This window comes from Cavia porcellus, unplaced genomic scaffold (assembly GCF_034190915.1).
Source record: "Cavia porcellus strain 051 isolate PalLab524CR breed Dunkin Hartley unplaced genomic scaffold, mCavPor4.1 scaffold_10, whole genome shotgun sequence".
NCBI classification, from domain to species: Eukaryota; Metazoa; Chordata; class Mammalia; order Rodentia; family Caviidae; genus Cavia; species Cavia porcellus.
The window spans coordinates 86,081,449-86,102,710 of NW_026947493.1; the positions used below are offsets into that span (position 1 = coordinate 86,081,449).

The following is a 21,262-nucleotide window of genomic DNA, read 5'->3' on the forward strand; positions in this document are numbered from 1 at the left end:
TAGTATTTCCATTTGTTTTCTCTAATTAGAAAACCTTTTCTCATGTTCTTGTAAACAAGAAGAGGATAGTGTTGTCCTTAAACATTTCTAACATGGAAGATGGTGAGAGCCGCGTTTCACGGGGTCCCTTTAGCCAGGGAAAACCAGAGTCCACCCACTGCCCAGAGGGCAGCACCGCCCCCAGCAGAGCCAGCTCCTCTTCTCGGTGTGTTAGCTTAGGTTTTCAGACATCAGCTGAAGTTCGCCTCCCCTGCCGAGCGTCCTCTGCTGGGCCCTCCGAGGTGATTCTTTTGTTACTGTGTGTCTGAGTGGCAGGGCACATTGACGCCCTCCACACAGGGTGCTGTCAGGCATGTGCTAAGTCATTGCACCTGTAATGACCACGGTGAAGCATCTCAGTTTGTGGAGGAGATGGGGATCAGAATTCCTAACTCAGGGCAGAGCCAAGGTCCCAACCCAGGAGAGTGCTGCGGCCCTGATGTGGGCTGTCTCCACCTGGCGCCTGATGAAGCTCTTGTTGAGGGTCATGTTTTCAGGCACTGACTTGTGATTCATGATTGCATCACACGTTTACATCACCGATGTCAGAGTTTAGTTTTTCCCTCTGTCCCAGACCATTGCTTTGCTCCCTCTTGCTCACGTGGCTCACAGAGGCTCATGTCGCTGCACCGTGTCCCCTAGGACAAGCACATGTCCAGTGAAGCATTCCTGCATCTGGGGGATGGAGAACCCACTAGGTGCTCTTTGGGAAAGACCTTCTTGGGTAAAGACAGAAAGGAGCCCCAGTTACCGGTAGGGAACTCGGGGACACCTTCCACTGGCGTGTGTGTCTCATTGGCCTATGTCGAATGCCGAGGACAAGGAGGGCATTTCCATCAGCATTGTCTTGCCGTAGAACTGCCCAGGCCAGGTCTAACTGAACACAAGTATTGCTGACCAAGAAAGCGAAGCCAGCGTAGCCTAACTCGTGTGTTTCTGTGGCTGGGAGACAGTTACTCAGATCACCTCATGCAGGGTCCATTCTGGTCTTCACATTTTATCGGTCGTCTTTTTCGAACACTGTGGCCCTGTGCCTTTCTACCCCATTTTCTGGCTCAGAGCTCTCCCTTTACCAGCATAGCGATCACCGCTCCTGGCTCCTGATGTTGTTGTCAGGGTCTGTACCAAAATAACCAGTTTGCTGGGATGAAAGGCAACTATTTTCGTATGGCTTCATGTACCTGATTTGATACATTATGTAGCCTTAGAGACATGACTTTATCAATAAATACCTAATCAATATTTCTGGAAACCAGAAATTTAAAACTCAAATTTTATTACCTTGCATAAAACATTTTGCCATACTGCTTTGGGTGACCACAAAGAGTTGCTTTGTGGAGGACATGAGTTTCTCCGCATATTTGTTCCTGTTTACTGTGCATATTAGCTTTATGGCTGTAGTGTAGGGTTGCTACTTGGTACTTCGTTTCTGTGGTCATTCTTTCCTGTTTAAAGCTGTTTTCACAATGATCATATAACAGAGCAACTGGGGAGATTTTGTTCTCAGAGGTGACAGGAAATAACCGATGTCTGTCATATGCAGTTTTATCCCAGGGGAGTGGCTGAGGAATTTTGCTTTACCATTTTTGATTAAAGTTTCCTAGTTTGTTATGCTATCTGCAGACTTACACTTTTTGATAAATCAGCACAACAAGCTGTGAGCTTAGGGAATTCTTTTTTTTTTTTTTTCATTGAAGAATGGGCTTCTCTACTTTCCCCAGTGTCCACTGACTTCTGCTGCCGAGACCAGCAGAGCAGGCGAGGATACATGAGGTCTGTGTGTCCAGGTACGAGGCGCACACTGCGATCGGTAGTGGCTGGATTTACCAGAAGAGCCCTAACCGAAAGTTTAACCAGCTATGTCCCATCCTTAGGGGTCACAAGTATGATCTGCTATGATAAATGTTAGATATAACAACTCCAAAAGTATGTACAGGTCAAATTATGTATTTTGTCATTTTTAAGTTTTATTTTCTTCCAGAAAAGGGGGGAAGCTAAACTTAGCAAAAATATAGGTCAGAAAGTCCATGTGAGAAACCTGCCTAGGCCTGCTTGGTGCTTCCTTCAGTTGGAATCATGAGGCTCAGGTCCAGGGTTGATGATTTTGTTTTCACTCTAAAGCTGGCCTGAGTGAGCTCCATGAGGACCCGGGATTTAACGGTTTCCTGGAATAGGGGTCGAGTGTTTCTCCCAAGACAGTGCTGCACTCAGTGATGCGGGCTTACGGCTTTGGAACGGCGCTGGCGCCCACCGTGTCTTCCTGACGCCACGAAGAACTTAGTTGCACGCCGATCTTTGCTTTCTCCAGCTATTTCCTGCCGGTGGAGACAGTGAGGGTGCATTAATGACTCCGAGTCTGGACACCTCCGAAGCCTTTGAAACATATGCCAAACAGCACTCCCCACTGTTTGTAAGACTGACACTCCCTTTTGGATGCATAAATAAGGGTGGCTAACACTTTGGAATATTTATTGGTAGGTATTGTTGTAAGAACATCACACTCGCTAACTCATTCCGTCTTAAAAGTGACTATTGACATTCTGGTTTTACAGATGAGAAAGGGGAGTGTAGGAATATAAAGTGAGCCACTTACGGGCACACGAATAACCCTGGAGGAGCCGGGGTTTGCGCCCAGCACCCTGGCGGAAGAGCTGCCATGTCCTGACCCCTGACTGCGCACAGCAAGTTTTCTGAAACTCTGAGTGAAGTGGCTTGAAATACTCCCGTGTGAGGCCCTGCTGTGAGCTCTGTGTTACAGGGAGGCATTCGGTTCTCATTTTACAGATTCTCAAAAGCGTACACGGGCTGTCGTGGCAGACACTGCCAGCACCTGGGGCGTTGCTGTGAGTTCAAGGACAGTCTGAACTACATAGCAAGATGTTGTCTCAAAAAAATGACACAGACACAGACACACACACATATGATAAAGCACAGGTAAAAACTGGAACAGGTGAAGTAACTTGCTCAAGTCCTCTGAATAATAACTGGCAAAGCAAAAATTAAACTCTTGTTATTTTAGGTCTGGGTGCAGTCTCCACACTCGTTAATCTCTGGAACACTTAGGTTCTTAGTATCTAGTGACATTAAAGGGACATTTGTTAACCCGCTCTTGCATGGCTCCCCCAGCAGGGCTTGCTAGCCACAAAGCTCCATCCCAGCTTTAGCTCTGTCACGGGTCACGCCCGGAGCAGCCCATGCGTGTGTGGCCCCAGTTTAAGAGAACTGACATCTTTGTGATACACCCCATGTGGAGATGGAGGATGGGAGTGGCGTGGATGAAACCACAACAGCTCCCAGGGGCTGAGGACACTGAGCTCAGACCTGGGCACCTCGACAGCGGTCTTGGTGGTGGCCTGTGCCTGCAGAGGAGGGGTCCTGCTCAGTGCCCAGCCCCTGGGGGCAGGAGGAGCTGGCTGCACCCCACAGGAGCCAGGAGGCTGGAGTCCAGCCGGCCCCTCTGGAGCGTGTGGGCCCTGTGGGGAGTCATGAGGGGCCACTGCTGCCCTGGACGAGCGGGCTGCAGGAGGGCTTGTGGTGGTTCCTGACCAGCCAGGGACAGGGGAAGTGGCTGGAACAGGGGCCAGAAGCGGGACAGTGGGACACAGTGGCTGAGGAGCTGGCATGGGTCAGATGTGTGAATCGGGAGATGGAGGAATCAGCTGGACTGCTCACTGGCTTTGTGGCTCCTCGAATGGTTTGCGGCTCCATCGGATGGTTTGGTACTGTTGTCCCACCGGCAGTCACCTCCGTGAGCACAGAGACCTTGTCCCCTTTGCTTGCTGTGCTGATTCACTGGCACACAGCATGCGCAGCCTCACAGAAAGTGCCTTGAAATATTACCAAACAATATTTTGAAGCACTATACCTGGCTGACTTATTTATTGAATCTATTTTTCCTTACGATGCATTCGTTTTTTCCTCATATTTTGCTGTACAGTAAGTATAAATGTGTTTAGATTTATGACGTGTCTCTGTTTTTATGTAGAGTTGTGTGTTTGTTTACTGCTTTGTGAATTCATTCATTGCATGTAAAAGATCAGTCCTTACCGGAAGCTTGACTGGCAACTGACTTTGTCCTTACTGTTACTGTTGTGTTTAACACTGAAAAAACAATCTGAAATTTATTTTTTAAATGATGTGAGATAAAAGCCTAAATTGGTGTTTTTCTAAATTGCTAACTAGTTATTTCAGCTTCATTAATTAATTAATCATTCCCTGTTAAGAAGTGTCTTTATTGTTAATTGAATTCTTACAAGTAATCGTCGGTTGCTCAGTGTTTATTTTAGTGCCCGATGGTTGGTCTTGAGTGATGTTTCATTGTTCTCATTTGAGCACATGCTTCTGCAATATGGTTGAATTGATCGTAGTATTTGTTTACAACTCTTAACTATTTATTTATCAGGTGGTCTGAGGATGGATATACTTTAATAGAGCAACCACTTGTCACATATGGATATTTCAATATAGGTTAAGTGAGTGAAATTGCATGCAATTGAGATTCAGACTCTCAGTCCTGCTGGTCCTGCTTGAAGCCTGCAGCTCAGCCTCGCAGGGAAGGTTTGTGGAAAGTCCCCTTCGCTGTGGAAAGCTCAGTTTGACTGTTCCACTCTGTAGTCATTTTCTCAAGTTCCTAAAACTTAGAAACTTTGATTTCGAGGAATCTGGAAGTCAAAATCCAGGACATATTTATTTTGGGGGTTACCAGCATCTTTATAAAATTTAGTTTCTTCTTCTAAAACTGAAGTCTGCAGCCATGCTTATGATGCAGGCGTGTTTGTACTTCCGTTAAATTTTATATTTGTTTGGTGTGGATCAATCCTAGCAGTTTTCAGTTTGTGAAGCTATTAGATCACTCCATACGTGTGTAATGATTACTTAGTAAGGTTCTTAATTCTTCCTTCAACCACTTTTCCATTTAGGGATGATCCCTAGAGGTTGGTCTATGGAAACATCCTTTTGGGATCTGCTCCTGGGTGATCTCCTGGGTCACCTGCTCCTGGGTGACCACCAGGGTGCCCATCAGCCCTTCAGGCACGCTGATGCCACTCTGGGTTCTCCCTGCCCTTCGGCTGCCTCTCCTGAGTGCCTGCAAACCCAAAGGCTAGCAGAAGACAGTGTCTGAGCCCAGTCTACTGTAGTCGTTTGAGTTTTAAACTCGGTTGAGCTTTGGATTTCCTGGTATTTGGTCAGTGTTTGGTTAAGAGCAGCCTGAGATCAATATTTTAAGTGAAGTAAATCAAACAGACAACCTTAAATATCGCATGGCCTCTCCTATAAGAAATCTAAATGTAAATGAATTAAAGCACAAAATAAAAGCTAATAGGAGCCAGGAAGATCTTTTGCAAAAGAGAAACGGTGAGAAGGAAGGGAGGAGAGTGTGAAGGATGCAGGAGAGAGTTAAAGTGTGTTTTGTGTGTGCACGACCTCCTCAAGCTGAACACGGACCAGTAAGACTAAGAATCAAGAAAGCACACCTGTAAAATCGGTTCTTTGTTTATAGAAACAGACCGGCATGGACGTTTGATTCTGTGCACGAGGGGCTTGATTACGGTGCTCACGTTGTTTCCCGTTGCCAGACGCCGTGATAAAGGCTTCTTTGGATTCTCCTCTCAGGCCCGTTGCCACTGATTTTTCTTTTTATCAAGATACTGTGCCTTTCATTTGCATATTCCTGAAATATTGAGTGATACTAATCTTATCAGTCTTCCTATATTTTCCTTTTATGTTGACTGATATTTGACTGTTTTCATTTTTGAAAAACTGTAACTTTTACAGTATTTATCTAATGGAAAAATTAATAGGCTTTTGTTTGTGTTCCAATCTTAAAATTGCTGTTATCTGTGCCCATAGAGACTGTATTGCTAATGTTTGTGCACTGATTTTGTCTTTTTGAATGTTATTATTGGTTGCTTTTCATGTCTTTAAATATGGGGAAATTTTACTAAATGACGTATTTGTTACTGAATTTGTATTAGAAGTTTTATTTTTACCCATTTGTCAAAATGCAAGCAGTTTAACCCTTTTTAGAGAAGGATGGAAATTATTTTTGGCTCCTCTTCAGCCATACTTCTATGTTCTCTGTTGATTTAATGTGTTCATTTGCTTTGTTACAACTCAATTCCTCTTATATTTATTTTCCAGTATTCTGATTTGTTCATTTAGTCTTAAGAAGTACTTAGACTCCTAAGAATGAAACATTTATTGGTAATTTGACTCTTAAAAATTATTTTTGTCTGTAGCAAGTTTCAGGGTTCTCTGAAATTGCTTTTTGAGCATAGTTTTGCTGTTCCCTGTGTTTAATAATCTGGGTCTCTGAAACTGAGCACCAGGGCTCCCCAACAACTGCAGAGCAGATGTGGGTTCACTGAGGCTGAAAAGCGTGCAGAGGTCTCCTGGGCTGGGCTGCTGGGGCTTGCCATGGGATTAACCCTCCCATGGCATTGCTGGGGGACATGGAATTTAGGACCTGTGGCCTAGCCAGAGGCATTGGTCATGGGGCGACGTGGGGACTCTGTCTGGTCCCTGGCCCCTCCTCTCTGCTTCCAGGCTGCCCTGAGCAGAGCCTCCTCCCACACCCGTGGGTGCATCTGGCCCCAGGCCTGCGGGCTGAGCTTGCAAAGCTGAAGCTTCTGAAACTGAGAGCCAAAATAAAGCCTCGTGTGAGTTTTTCTCAGATGCTGGGCCACAGCCATGAGAAGCTGGTTTACACAGATCTGAGGGTATTTTGGTCAACACTGCACACAAGTCTCATAGTTTATTGAATGCAATATCCTTTCATGACCTGTCCCTACATTCTGAATAGCTTCCAATTCTATTTTCTTTCTTTCTTTCTTTCTTTCTTTCTTTCTTTCTTTCTTTCTTTCTTTCTCTCTCTCTCTCTCTCTCTCTCTCTCTCTCTCTCTCTCTCTTTCTTTCTTTTCCCCTTTCTTTGCTCTCTGTCTCTCTGTGTCCTGATTTTTGTCCTGTTTAGCTATCTATTTGAAGACTCTTACTTTGGAGATTAGAAAGATGGGCTTGGGGTAGAGCAGTGATTCCTCTTCCTGTTTGAAAATATAACTAGTAAGAAGTCATATTGATTCTGTTTGTTTTTCTTCATCTAAAGTAGATGGGCTTTCTTTAGACCTGGAAATTCTTAATATGTCCCAGTTCTGCGGATGAGAGGAAGCGCCAGCTCCTCATCGTTAGGTAACTTGCGGGCGAGGTTATTCGGTGTCGGTGGGTGCGGCTTGGCCTCAGCCTTGTGGGCCTTCCCTGTCTCCCTCTCCTCTTTTCCACCTGTTCGTTGTCACCTTCTTGCTGTTTCTCATGAGTGGTCCTCAGGTCCTCTGTGCCGTCAAGTGGGTGCAAGCTAGAATCAGGTTTGTTATTACACTTTCTGGTCATTCTGATTTTCATCACAGTCTCATTGTGTATTTGGCTTAATTGAAAAATTCTTTGAGAAATCTTCGTGATAACATGAAGCTAAATTTTAAAAGTATTACTGCATTTTAGAAAGTAAATATTTTGATGGAGAAAGGCAAAGATTACCTTTTTTAGTCAATACTATATTGTTTATCTTATTTTCAAATTTCTCTTCCAGCTCTAACTCCCGAGTCCTGGGTGCTCTTAAAATATATTTTGTAACATTGGAATAAGAGACCCTGCCAGGTTGTAGCATTTCTCTGGTCCTCTTCAGCTGTGTTGTTTCCTGGCTCTGTCTCCTCTCGGGGATGAGGAAGGTATGCAGGAGGGGAGGGAAGGGCGACTCCAGGCTTCCTGGCCCAGCCCGAGAGAGGTGCAGCTTGTGTGTTCGCTCCTCCTTGATGACAGCGCCTACGGAGAGTTGTGATGTCCCTGTCTCTGCAGGGCCCAGCATTGTCACACGTGTGGACAGCTGGTCACTGGAGGGCACTTCTATGATTGTTGGTGAAATGCAGACTTTTCCAGGGACCCTGGGCTCTACCTTGGGCAGTAGCCAGTGCAGCAGTGCAGAGTGGAGCTGTGAATGACCCCGGCCCAAAGATGAGCAGGTTCCCTCTAGGAGGAGAATGTGCTCTCTCTTGTTCTGCATGCTGTGCTGTTTCTAGGGGAGCCAGGGGTGGTTTTCTGTCTCCATTCACTCACAAGTACACTTCACTGTTACAGAAAATAAATTCTGTTAGCTGTACAACTTTAGAGTTTTTCACCCAAATATTAATTTTTTTCTTGTTTTAAATTTTAATGATTGCATTAGCGATCTGCACATTTTTTTTTTTTTTTTTTGCTAAGTCTTATGATTTGATGACTCTAGATAGTGGGCAAGATCTTACTGTAAAGATGTTTACTTTTTATATTTTTGTATTGGCACAGCAGGGCTCTGAATTTTTACTTTTAGATGATCTCTGTGTATAGTTCTTAAGGAATTTTACCAAATTCAGGCCAATTGAGCTCACTTGGAGTTGTGCTAAATACAGCAAAACCTCTCCTGATCTCTGCAGTGGGTTGTCTGCTTGGCTTCTCCAGTGTGCAGACAAACACGATTTCACTCAGTGCTTCTCCAGAGATGGAGTGAAGCTCAGCTGCCGTGTGTGGGACCTGGAGACGAGGGAGCACGCTGAGCCGTCACCTCATCAGCAGCCCCTAGCAAGGTCGGCTGAACCTGCATCCTCTCCTGGACTTCCCTATAGTGGCCTCAGGCTATAAAATGATCCAGATGTTCAAAAACAACCCAGGTAGTGATCTCCATGCCCATGCAGGGCTGCTTCACCTGTGTCTCAGGTAAGTCCAGAGAGCGCTGTGAGAGCCATCGCCTCGCCCAGCATTCCTCGAGTCACTCCCCGTGTGGTCCAAGAATGACCCCCAAGTTTGATGGCCTGGAGAAGTGGCCCCACTGAGAGGACCTGTCTCCTGCGATGGGGACACTAGTGCTCATCTGAAATGCCGCTGCAGCGCTCACCTTTAGGGACTCGTTGCTTCCCACAAGGGCGGTGTTGGCCAGCGGAGTGGAGTGAGACAGCAAAGCACACGGTGGCCTCCTGAGGGGTGGCGGTCTGTGCTCCCGCCTGTCACCCTGTCCTGGGAGTGCTGTAACTCCACCCCTCCTGCTTCCCTGCTCATAGGCTGGAAGACAGACTCCTGGGTCTTCTCAGAGGACCTGCGCCGGCCCGTCCCTGAGTGCCCAGGACCTGAGAGTGGGCCCCTGAGAGGCTGCGTGGCGGGGAAGCTTCAGTGAGTCTCATCCTCAGGAGCTCTGGTCACAGATCAGGGGACAACATGGGCCCAGGGGATGCTTGATGAGCTCACCTGTCTTCCTACAGATGACTCAAGTTCATCTTTCTTTATGGCAGCATAGTACTCCCCTTATACAAATACCGTGTTTCCCTTATCCATTCATCAAGAGCTAGTTAGTATGGGTTGTACTGCTGTACACTGGGCGTGCATGGATCTCTGTATTATGATCTTTACCTCTTTCACCTGGAAGGGGAGTGGCTGAGTCAAATGGGATTTCAAGTCTCAGCTCTTTGAGGCATTGCACACTGGTTTCCATAGAGGTTATATTAGTTCAGATTTCCACCAACTCTGTAAAGGCTTCCTTTTCCCAGGGATGGTTATTATTTGCTTTCTCGATGATTGCTGTTCTTTCTGGGGTCAGGTGTAATCTCAGTGTTGTTTTATTTTGTGTTTCTCTCTGGCCAGAGATGTTGAGCGTTTCTCCATTTATTTATTGGCCATTTGTACTTCTTTTTTGATGTGTCCATTTCAACTTCCCATCTTTTCATTGGTTCTTCTACTGAGGGTGGAGTCTAACGTTAGTTTTTGAGACAGAGTCTCTCTTAATTGCTAGGTTACTCGGCATGGCTAGAACTTGACCTCCTTCTGCCTCAGTCTCCTGGCGCTCTGGGACTTCAGGTGTTTTCCACGATGCCCAGCTCTTAGCAGCTTTTCTCACTTGGAAGGCACAGGGTCACAGTTACAGGTGGGGCACGAAGGAATGCTTGCCCTCACAGTGGATGGAACTCGGTGGTGGATTTGTATTTTTTCACTTTTCAGATAGGCTTTACAATGTTTGCTTTTATTTTTCCAAGCTGTAAGTAAAATAAGTTTGGGAAATGGGAGCTTGGGGGCTGGAAGAATGGTTTTCTCAACAATGGCAGGAAAATAATGTCTGAACTAGGGAAAGATTAGTAACATAGAAAAATCATCACTGTGTTTTGCTTCAGCCCTTTGTGCTGCATGGGCCTTCGGTAGTAACGACTCAGTAGCCAAACAAAGTAACAGCGAGCACTAAAGCAGGCTGGCAAGGAAAACGTTGATTCATGCTAAAGGCAACTTGTTTGAAAACAGGAAAATGTCTCCTTCTGTGCTGACTCAAGTCCGGACGTTTTTGTTTCTGAGGGTTTAGACTTTGCAATGAAGAGCATTAGTCAAGGGTGCTTAAGGGTACCAGGTCTCTAGTGCTTGCTGCTGCTACCGTGAAGATTAACCCAGCCCCGATGCATCTCACCTTCTGGAATCATCCACCCTGAACATGGCCACGTGCATCTGTTTGGCTCCAGTGAGACTGTGAAAGGAAGCTGGGATTGGGCAGCTGTTCCCGAGAGTAGCCCAGCGTGATGTGCACACCTGTAATCCCAGAGCTCTGGAGGGAGGCTGAGACAGGAGGATCACCATGAATTCAAGGCCAGCCTGAGCTGCACAGTGAGTGAGATCAAAGCCAGCCTGGATCCCATAGCAAGACCCTGTCTCAAAAAGCCCTTCCCCACTAAAAAAATCCACCTAGAAACAAGAGCTTTTCCTGTTGCCACCTCCATGCTGCTGAGGAAGCACATTCTGACTCTCTAGTCAAAGGGAGAAGGGAGTGAGAAGCCCAGTTTCTGTCCCCTGTGCTAGAAGCCTGTGGAGGCTGGGCAGGGTCTGGCTGAGTTAGGGCCCTGCAGGCTGCGGGAGGAGCTTGGTGATCAGAGCTCCCACCTGTGACCCACAGCGCCTGCCTGGGAGGGGCTTGTATTCTCTCCGCTGTCCTTGGCTGCGTGGCGCAGGCTGCAGCCCAGAGCTGCCGGGCTTCCTCATCAGCATCTCGCCCACTGGCCTCTTGGAGCACCTGTCTGTAGCCCTCTTGGGTGTGTGGTGTGCCGCAGAGTCTCCATGCAGATGCGGTTCCTGGAGAAGCATTCCTTCATGACAACACAGCACCCTTGCGGCGGTGTCCCCTGCCTATCACAGCCAGAGCCCACGGAGCATGTGGGTGTTGCTTGTGTCTCCACCAACACAGCCCCTTCATCTTCTACGGTTTTGCAACTGGAGATCTGACGGAGGAGGTGTTTTGTTTCTTTCAATTTGTTCATTCCCCCAAAGATGAAAGAGATCTGCCAGTGTGGAAATTTGGAAAATGACGCATACACCTGTGAAATTAGGCAGGTTCTCTGAAGTTTATATTTCAACCCAGTGGGGCTCTGAACAATGCTTTGTTTTGTGCAAGGGACTCATCTGGCAGGGCAGGGCACACGTGACAGGACGGGACAGGCTCAGAGAGGGGAGAGCACCTGCAGCATTGTGCGTGGCGTCAGACCCCAGCAGAGGCCCACTTGGCTGCCCTTGGGGGCAGAGGCCACGCCTGTCTGTGAAACTGAGCCCTGCGTCCCCCTCACCTTGACTGCTGGGTCCGAGGTGGGGGCTCTGGACCTGAGCCTGAGCTGCGTGTGGGTGCGTTGTGCAGGGCTGCCGGGCTGCCATCCCCAACCCCTTGGTCTGTGCTGGGCGTGTGATGGCGACAGGGAGGTGTGTGTGGCAGCCTGGCACAGCCCCACCGGGCATCTCAAGAGTCCCAGGCCCTGGAGGGAGGGCGGGGAGACCCTGCTGCTCTGTGACAGTTCTAGACCCAGGCAGCTGCCTTGGTTCAAGAGCCTGAGACACTGACCACCGGCCTTCCCTTCTGTCCACAGCCAGGGCTCATGTATGTGCGTGCATGTGTGTCTGCATGTGCAGTGTGCGTGAATGTGAGTGTGTGTTTTGCAGAGCAGCATCCCGGCCCAGGGCTCTGGTGACTTCTGGGCCGTGCTGGTGGTAACTGCAGTTTGTCCCTGTTGCCAGAGTCAGCTGAGAAAATGCTGTCGGGCACCTGCAGCGCTGTCCATCGTCAGTGTCCACAGCCTGGCACTGGGTGAACAGCCCGGACACACCTGTCACCAGAAGAGCTCATGCCCTGTTGTCTGCTTGTCCGTGTCTGATCGCAGGGCAGGAGGGCAGCCCCGGGTGTGAAGCGCAGCCGACGCGGGAGCCTGCATCCGCTTTGAGCTGCTGTGTGAGGCCTTTGGCAGCCCGGAGTGAGGGGTCCTGGGGCCGCTCCGAGCCCCTCTCCACCACGTCTGTCTTCTGCTCTGTCTTCCCCAAACCCGAGCACACACCCCAGACATTCAGGGCTTGTCAGACACAGACCCACAGCCCTGCCTCAGCTGTCTGGTCCACCAGTCTGGGTGGGGTCTGAGTGTCAGTTTGCTTTCTCGGAGTTTCTGGGAGCTGCAGCCGCTGCTGATGCAGGGCTCAGTCTTGGAAAGACACTGTTTGCTGATTGACTACTTATCATCAGCCAGTGAATCCGGGCAACATTTTGAGAGTGTTTATTATATTAAAAATAGTTTCTGCAAAGGATAAATTAATAATTGAAGAAATAAGATGTGTTAGTTCCATGCACCAATTCCCCACAATGAATGCAATCATGTACTGCAAACATGCACTAAAAAACATTGAAAAATATAAAAAGATGGAAAATTATATCATGCATAAACTAAGTAAAAACAGTTCAGCAGGTAAAAATTCACACAGCCAGAAACAGTGTTACTGTAAAGGATTAGAAAATAAATTGGATGAGAAGGGAGATTTCAGTGTTATGAGTTCCGAGAAAAGTCGACATACTCGGAGGCCACCCCGATGCAGCCTTCACGTGGACCTGCCGTCTCAAGATGTCGCCCCAGGGCCCTGCGGCAAAGGGCCCTAGTCCCTCCTTTTCTGTGCGGGTCCCTGTGTCCTGTCAAAGGGCCGGGCTCAGTGCTTCTTCTTGGCCTTAGGAAATGGCTTAGGAAAGTCTGCACTCAGCCCTGGGAAAAGGAAAGCCTTTTCTTACTCATGATTTTTTTTTAAAAAATCTACTTGTATTCTACCTTTGATTTGTTCTTGGAAGAGGAAACCCGGGAGATCATGCTGGCATCAGAAGGTTACATACCTTGTTTTTTTCTGGTCTCATTTTTCAGTTGAAAGACTTTTTAAAACATTATTTCTCTGTTGCTTGGCTTTGTTATCACCCACATCAGGTGGATTTTCAACTAATTTATCAACTAGTTTTTTGGTAGAAACACTTTTGATAATTTACATTATTTTTCGATTAGAACAATGGCTGTGTTTGATTGAGTGCTGAAGTTTCTCATATAAGTGTGTGTGTTTTCTAATGGCAGTCTATAAAACTGGGATAAAGCTAGGGATTTTGGAGAACTTGGTTACAAATATTGGTCACCCGCCCATCACATGCAGGGGCTCTGAGGAGGGGGTGCTCTCTTTCCTTTTTTTTGAGTCAGGGTCTCACTGTGCAGTTCAGGCTGGCCTTGGGCTCACATTGTAGCCCAAGCTGGTTTTGAACTTGCAGCAATCCCCGCTGCCCCGGCCTCCCTGGAGCTGGGATTACGGGGGTACACCACCACGCCTGGCTCTCTCTTTCCTTTTTCACACACAAATCTTTGGACCATCCAGGACCCTGTGTGGCTGTCCTGTCTAGCAGCCCTGAGTCAGCTTCTGTCCTGTATGTTTGAATATCCAGGAAGAGGCTGGGGATTTAGCTCAGTGGCTCAAGCGCTTGCCTGGTAAACACAAGGTTATGAGTTCAATCCCTTGTACCCTTGAAAAATCAAAACAAAAGAACATCCAGGAAAAGACCGTGGACCTCACACCATCAAACAGAATGTATCCCACACCACACGTCAGTAGGTAGTGACAGTTTAGAGGACACACAGATGTAAGTTGGCTCAGTGTTACCACTCCTGGACTTGGCCTTCAGCTCAATAACAGTTAAATTCAATTGAAAAATCTTTACTGAAGTATTAAGGGCAACGGCTAAATGCCAGACCTGCTGTTTGGGGTTGCAGGCATGGCTAAGGTGGATCTAAGATAGCAGAGGAAGTAAGAAGAACACCCAAAGAACTGGGATTTGGTGTGTCCCAGAAGAAGCCTGTCCTGGCCCTTCCGTTGAAGGTGGAGTTTTGGTTGGATTTCTTTGCTTGCTTTCTGAGTTCCGTACCTTGTGCGCATCGCCCATTTTCTTAGCTGGTTTCTCCACGCCCTGTGGGCTGGGGCCCTCTGTGCTGGTGTACTGCAGTAACCTGGGGCCGTGCGTGGCTCTGTAAATATGAGCAACGTCTGCGGGCGAAAGAGTGGGCACCCGAGTTCTCAGGAAAACGAAGTAGCATTGGAGAAACGGGAGATGCCAGGACTGGGTGTGCCTAGCACGTTGCAAGCCTTGGGTTCAATCCCCAGCACCAACACACACACACACACACACACACACACACACACACACCCCGAATGCACACTCAAGTCACAAACTTCAGATAACTTTGCTTATGGTGTACATCATAACCGTTCTATTTTTAGCTATTATTGTTACTCTCTTATTGTGCTGGGTTTATGAATCAGGCATGTGATAGGTGTGTCTGCATTATGCCAGGTGTGTTTTCAGTGGGTTTAGCTGGTCACTGGGGCCTCATAAAGGGTGAGTGCATTTCATGTTCATAAAGACTGCACTGCCTCAGTGTTTTGTGATAGGGTTGACACCTTCAGTAAACCGAGGACAACTTCATGAGCCTCTGCTTACACAACACTTGAATTTTGCTACTGTCTCTGTCACTAGCTTCCTGGGTCAGTCCACGAGACGTTTACTGATGAACTGAAGGTTCTCAGCACCCAAGCTAAGTTGGTAGCAAATTAGTCATTAGAGCTTCTAGCTCCAATGACTGCATTTTTCTCTAAATTCTTCTTCCTCTGTTTTCCAAGTTTAACCTGCTATATAAAACCTGTTGCCACTCATAAGCTTTGCATACATTCTAAACAAAATAGTTGTTTTCCCGGTAACATCCCTTAAGTTTCCCAAAGAAAGGAATTTCTGGAGAAACGCATTTAAGTAATGTAAAATGTTTTCAGGTTTATATAACAAAAATAAAAAATGTTAATGCTGCCATATTTAAAAGTGGCCAACGACTTTATAGCAAAGAATATGACTTCACTTTTTAAAGATTAAAAAGTACATTTTTCTCCCTAGAGAAACAATTTGAATGAGACTTGACCCTTGCCCTTCATTTTCCATGATGTATGGTCAAATTGAACCCGCCATTAAAATTTCTCTAATATCTTCCCTCGCATTAACATTTCAAAACTCAATTTAAATATCCACATACCTCGTTTTTAATAAACTTGGCAAAATTCAGGTAATTTCCTTCAACTTTCTTGATTGAACGACAGCAGTTGGTGCAGATATTTAAAAAAAAGTTGTACGGCTATGAGCAAAGCCCAAATCAATTATATATAAGAAATAACACATGGAAAGAAATTAATCAAAAGGAAGAACTGCTACTATATGATTCTCTGGTCTGCTACCTGCAGGCAACAAACGTAAATGAAAAAAAAAAAATCAACATTCTTCTGGTAGATAAGGAGAAAAATTAATAATAAAAATGTTTCTTTCCCACTGGATCCTGATGTGAGCATTGTGGAACATGGGAAAGCCCAAGACGAATTTGCTGGTTTAAAAGAGTGTCTCTTTGGACTCTGGAATTAAGCTTTTATCCTTGCTGTTAAGCTCGATTACATGAGTTCCTAGTTGGGATCGGCACAGTCCCATCATTAAATGGCTCAGTGGGGTGTGCAGGACACAGGGGTCCCAGAAAGCAGGTGGGGGGGGGTCCCAGTGTGTCTCAGGGCAGCACCCCCCAGAGAGGAACCACCGAGCAGCTCGGAACTGCACAGAGAGAGGACGTGCAAGCACTTCACAGCTAAGTGCGCTCACACCCACAGTGAGAAGGTGGGTTTTGTGGGATTTTGTTCTGTATTTGCAGTTGGGGCTCCTGTTTTTCTGAACAAGCAGGGCATATAAATACAAATGCTCCCCAGAAATCTAGAAAGGAATACAAGGAAAAAAATACACAAGGAGACATTTAGTTTAAATCCACTGCTTCAATTTCATTAGTACAGAAAAATGGAAGTTTTAAGCCCTTTCACTGTCAACCGAAATAGTGTATACGTGGAGGGTTTGCTGTATTTCTGTGCTTGTTTGTTGAGTGTAAACCAGAATTTCTGTTTATTTTTATATTTAAATTCTAAAAGGTGGCATCATCCACTAAATGTAGCTCAGTTATTATGCTAATTTAAGCATGGTGCGCATTACACTGTGAGGTTCAGAGGTCCCCACAGCTTTTTTATGCCAGGCCGTGGTGGTGTGTGCCTTCCTTTGTCTGAGTGGGTCTCGCATAGGGAACTTTTGAAGAGCAGGTGCCCGCAGCTTGGGCAGAGCTGCAACATTTTCATTTTCATCCGTACATTAAGATTTTGAAAAATTTTCCCCATTGGTATGAATTCTTTGTTTTGTGTACGAGTGAAGTTTGGAATAAAACTTCTTAATTTTCAATGTTAGTAATGCTACTGCTATAAAAAGGACTCAAAATGACAAATGTTGGAAACACTGGAATAAAGAAATGGAAATTTTTCTGTGTTTTCCTGGTGAAAGTCATCTAGCAGAATTCTGAGCACACCAGCGGATGATTGCAGTTATTGGATTGATAATATTTTAATGTGACTCTCTCCCCACCTGCCAGACGCAATCAGAGCTGCCCAGAGTTCTGAAACAATCTCATTTTGCTTGGTGGCTAGTCTTGTGCAGCTTCGGGAATGCGGGGAATATTAATGGGCGGAGCAGACCCTGGATGCTCTCTGTAGCCGCGTTATGACTGAGAGCCTTGTTCTCATCAAATGCAGGCAAAGCCAGGCTAAACCGGTGTCTGAGAATCAATGCAGTGAGCATTCAAGGGACAGGACCCTTTCTGGGGATATCGCGCAGGAACCATAGAATTTGGCATCTATCCTTTCTTCCTATATGATAATATATATTAATTTCTGTAGAATTTAATTTATTTCTTGAATGCTTCTTATTCTGAAGAGCTTTTCATTCATCCAGGCAAAGCTATTCTGCATTTAGGCAAGGGCTGTGGCCCTAATAGGATTCGTCACCACCACATACAGGGACGGACGCAGGCTTTCTGTTTGCTGCATCGATCCCTCCCATTTCTTGCCAGCATTGCGCATTGTGTGTGTGTTAATTGTAATTTTTCCCAACTTTTACCTATGCTTTCTACTTTTCTCTCTGTCTTTGTCAAGTTCTAGTTCTTATTTTGCTTGCTGAGATTGTTTCTTGGGGTTTTCTTTAACCCCCTGAAACTGTCGAAACATAAATGCATTTCTCAGGGCAGGGAGATGTTCCTGTGCCTGCTTCTTCCTTTACGTATCCTGTCCTTTATTCTTCCTGCTCGCTGTGACTCTGTTGTCCTCGAATGGGTTATAATCACTTGCTCCTGAACATCCTGTGGTCCTTTATCAGCTTCTGATTACTGAAATAATGCCCGATGGAAAGTTCTCTGGTATGTCCACCTTCAGATGGACACGGTTTCCCATTGCAGCTGGCTGTTGGTCCAGGGTGAGTGGCAGCTTGGAGGTGGTGGTGTGTGTCCACCACTACTGCCAGCTGTCGGGAATCTGCTGGACCTTTCTGTTTCAGGCTTCATCTCTGGGAGACAGAGGAACCTGTGGCCACTTCGGACGGGTCCCAAGCACGCAGTTGTCTTTCTTCTCTGTTCTGCACCCCTCCGTTTTCCAGTATACACTGTGAGGGAGCCTCCCATCCGTGCTGAAGGCAGTTCACAGCACCACGGGCCAGCCTTTAGCACCACTGGTTACACCCAAAGTTCCCGGCTGTACAGTGCATTATTAGCTTTCAAACCTGAGGTCAGTGTTGATATTTACAAACATCAAGACGGTTAATTCTAGCGAGTGTGTTTGGGTATCTGTGGATCGGAAGCAGTTGCAGAGCTGAAATGCAGGTTTCCTCCCACTCGCCTGCCACGCCGTCTCAATCAGAAGTAATTTTCTCCATGAGGGCACATGGAGCTCAGTCGTGAGCCTCTTCTGAGTAGATATTGTTATTTGTGTCAAATTACGTGTGGTGGTTTTTCTAAAGTGGACTTCTGTACCCACTAATCCACACCCGGTGCTTCCTCCAATTCCCTCTTTCATCGGTGCTGTTAATTGCCCTGGTGCTTCAAGTGTCTCTTACCCTTTTCAGATGTGGGTTCATGGCCATCGATGATCTGTTTCTTAAAGAAACCTGCAATAGAGAGAGAAAAGGGAACTTGGACCTAAACCTGTAAATACTGAGCATTTTAAGAAAAACACTTTCCCCAGAGTCTAATTTGCTGGCGTGGTTAAGGAAATGGTTATTAATTTCACATTTAAAGCAGGCAGTATAAATTTGACATTTGCTTTGGGAGGAATGCAGGATGGCTATTCTTTAGTTTCTTGCGGGCCAGGAGAGCGCCTGTGTTTTGAACAGAGTTCAGAGGACATTCACGTTTTCTTTTGGTTTTTGTAATCTGTTTTTGAAAGTAAGTCTTTTATTTCAGTTGCATGCCTGAAATTGCAAAGTGATAGCCAACACATAAAGATAAGCCTTGCAATACATAATATTATGCTATCAATGAAGAACTTATAAACTCTGAAAGAAAGGTTTCTTCGCACACACACACACACATACACACACCATCATGTTGACTTGGCTTGAGTTTTACTTGGTGTAAATCAATGCTTTGTAGTTTTGTTTTGTTTCAAATTTTCATCCGAGCTTATCTAGTTAACCTTTAATACAGCTGTTAAGTTTGAATTTTGTTTCATATAACAAAAGCTTTTTTGTTATTATTTTAGATAACTATTCAGCTTCATGCCATCCTAAATAAAACCTCTTCAAAATAGTTACTGTATATGCTCAAAGTTTCATTTTTAAAGGAAAACATTTTGTTCTGTTAATTTTATTGCTATAGTACTCTCTAATATATGCAAACATTTCTATTTTTCATATTTTATTTGAGTCATTTCAAATATTTATTTTACAATTGAAGCTTTACTTTTTGTTAACAAAACTCAGAGCATAGATTCTCAAAGACTGTATTCTTAAAGGAGTATATATTGTTATTTCTGTGTAGTTGGCATTAAAGAGTTTACTTTTTAGATTGATCCACTGTGGGTATAAGTTATATGAATAGTGAATGTTAGTAATTCATTATTTTAGTTTTGGGAAGTCTGTAAGATGATCTTCCACATTTTTGGTGGGGAGGTGAGAGTCTCCTATTTCAGTTCACTTTCAATAATCCGAGAAAGGAATTTGTCAATTTTTAGTGTAGCTTTGTTAACGTCTGTGAATATGTAATGATGTAAATATGGATTAATGATTTTCTGTGCCTTGTATTTGTGATGTTAGCTGTGTGTTATGGTCTTGTTTCTGAAGGGATAGGTTTGCAGTGACCAGAGAATGGTTTTCATAGCACAGGGCTACATAAGTAAATGCTGTTAAAATACTGAGTTTGCAAATCCAGTTTTTAATTTATTAGCTTGTAACCTTTTGCTGTTAACTAAGCCCTGAAACTTTGCATTCCAGATTTGGAAACTAAAAATAGTAACAGCCCAATCCCCACTTCCCTGGGTCATTTTAGAGATCACATTAGGACGTTGTTTCAAACTCCCATGTGAGCTGCAAACCAGACAGCTCGCGGGTCTTCTTCTGACCAAGCTCGTTACCGTAATGAAGGGGTTCGAAAAGTGAAAAAAAAGGGAAATATTCTCTCTGTGCCCGCATTAGACTCTCATTAATTAGTAATGAAAACTCTCTTCTGAAATTATCAAATAAATATTTTAAGGATTGTAATATGTTATATTATTGCTACTTTATTTTGTGCCTGTTTGCTATAACTGTGTTAGAAAGTGGGAGATTGTCAATCTTCATTTTGAAATAGCGAAGAGAAGGTTAAAAATGAGTGAGAGCCTTGACTCTGTGGAGTGATTTGTGCGTACCCCGACTCTGGTCCTCGGCCGGCCTTGAGCATCCGGACGGACCATGGAAGAGGGCAGAGCGAAGCAGCGTGTGTGGAATCCTGGCATGTCTCGCCCTAACAAGGACAGAGAGTCCCTGAGAGAATCTTTGGCTTGCGTGTTCCTTAGCTTAAACCCACGAAACCAGCGCTACACCTGTAGCGAGGCTCAGTCCTCCGCGAACCGGCCCTGGGAGAACCCAGGATACGTGCAGCGTGTGTGTGCCAGGTCTACGTGTGCAGGAGTGTGTGTGAAAACTTCACGGTGTGCACCGTCCTGGTCATTTCTGAGGTTTCTCTTTGGCACATTTCTAAGAAGCAGGAGGTAGAGGCTTCCCGGCCTTCCTGCTGGCGGGAGGGACAGTCAGGACCAGTTTCCGTGACTGTGTCTTTGGGCCCAGTGCCGCATGCATTGCTTCCTTAGGACTCAGCCAGCCTTCCGCTTACAGAGAGGAGCAGGGACCAGCGCGCTCCAGGGCTGTGAGGGACCTGCAGCGCGCTGTCCCTGCACGGTCCACCTCAGGGCCCCGAACAACGCCAGCCCTCCCTTCCTTTTCAGCGGAATAGGCCCGTTAATGTAGGCTCTGCTCTCATTCTCTCCCGGGGAGTTGTATTTTTATTACTGAAAAAGTATCACATAAATACAAATTACATTTTTTCATTAGAAAACTACTTTTCATTTCAGAAAAAATTCAATTAATTATGAATGGGGTTATGCTTTCATCAGGGAGAGAAATATGTAATTTTTCTTCAAGCCTCAAACACATATAATGAAATCTTTTCTTGGAATCCACTCTTAAGATGGATTTTTAAAAGTATAGACTTTATTAAAATCTCAGTTCAATTAAATTGCATTCAATTACTTTAAATCTTTATTAAAATCTCAGGTAAAATTGTCCAACAATGTAAAAGAGACTTGTACTCTTTAGCAGGCAGTTAATTCTAACACATGAACATAAAGTACACACTTTTGCTCTTTAGGAGAGAATAAAAACTAAGTTTGGGGTGGGAGTGGGGTACCCACGGCCGCTCCGTGAGGGCAGCACTTCCGTGGCGCGGAGGTGGTGGCTCCCTGGGTGAGTCTTTATGGTGCTGCCCGG

At 45.6% G+C, this 21,262-nt stretch overlaps 1 protein-coding gene across 2 annotated transcripts in view; it reads left to right on the forward strand.

Moving 5' to 3' along the window:
* The window catches only part of Zfpm2 (zinc finger protein, FOG family member 2), a 399,960-nt gene that overhangs the window by 63,279 nt on the left and 315,419 nt on the right, over positions 1-21,262 (forward strand). The gene's annotated exons all lie outside the window — the stretch shown is intronic.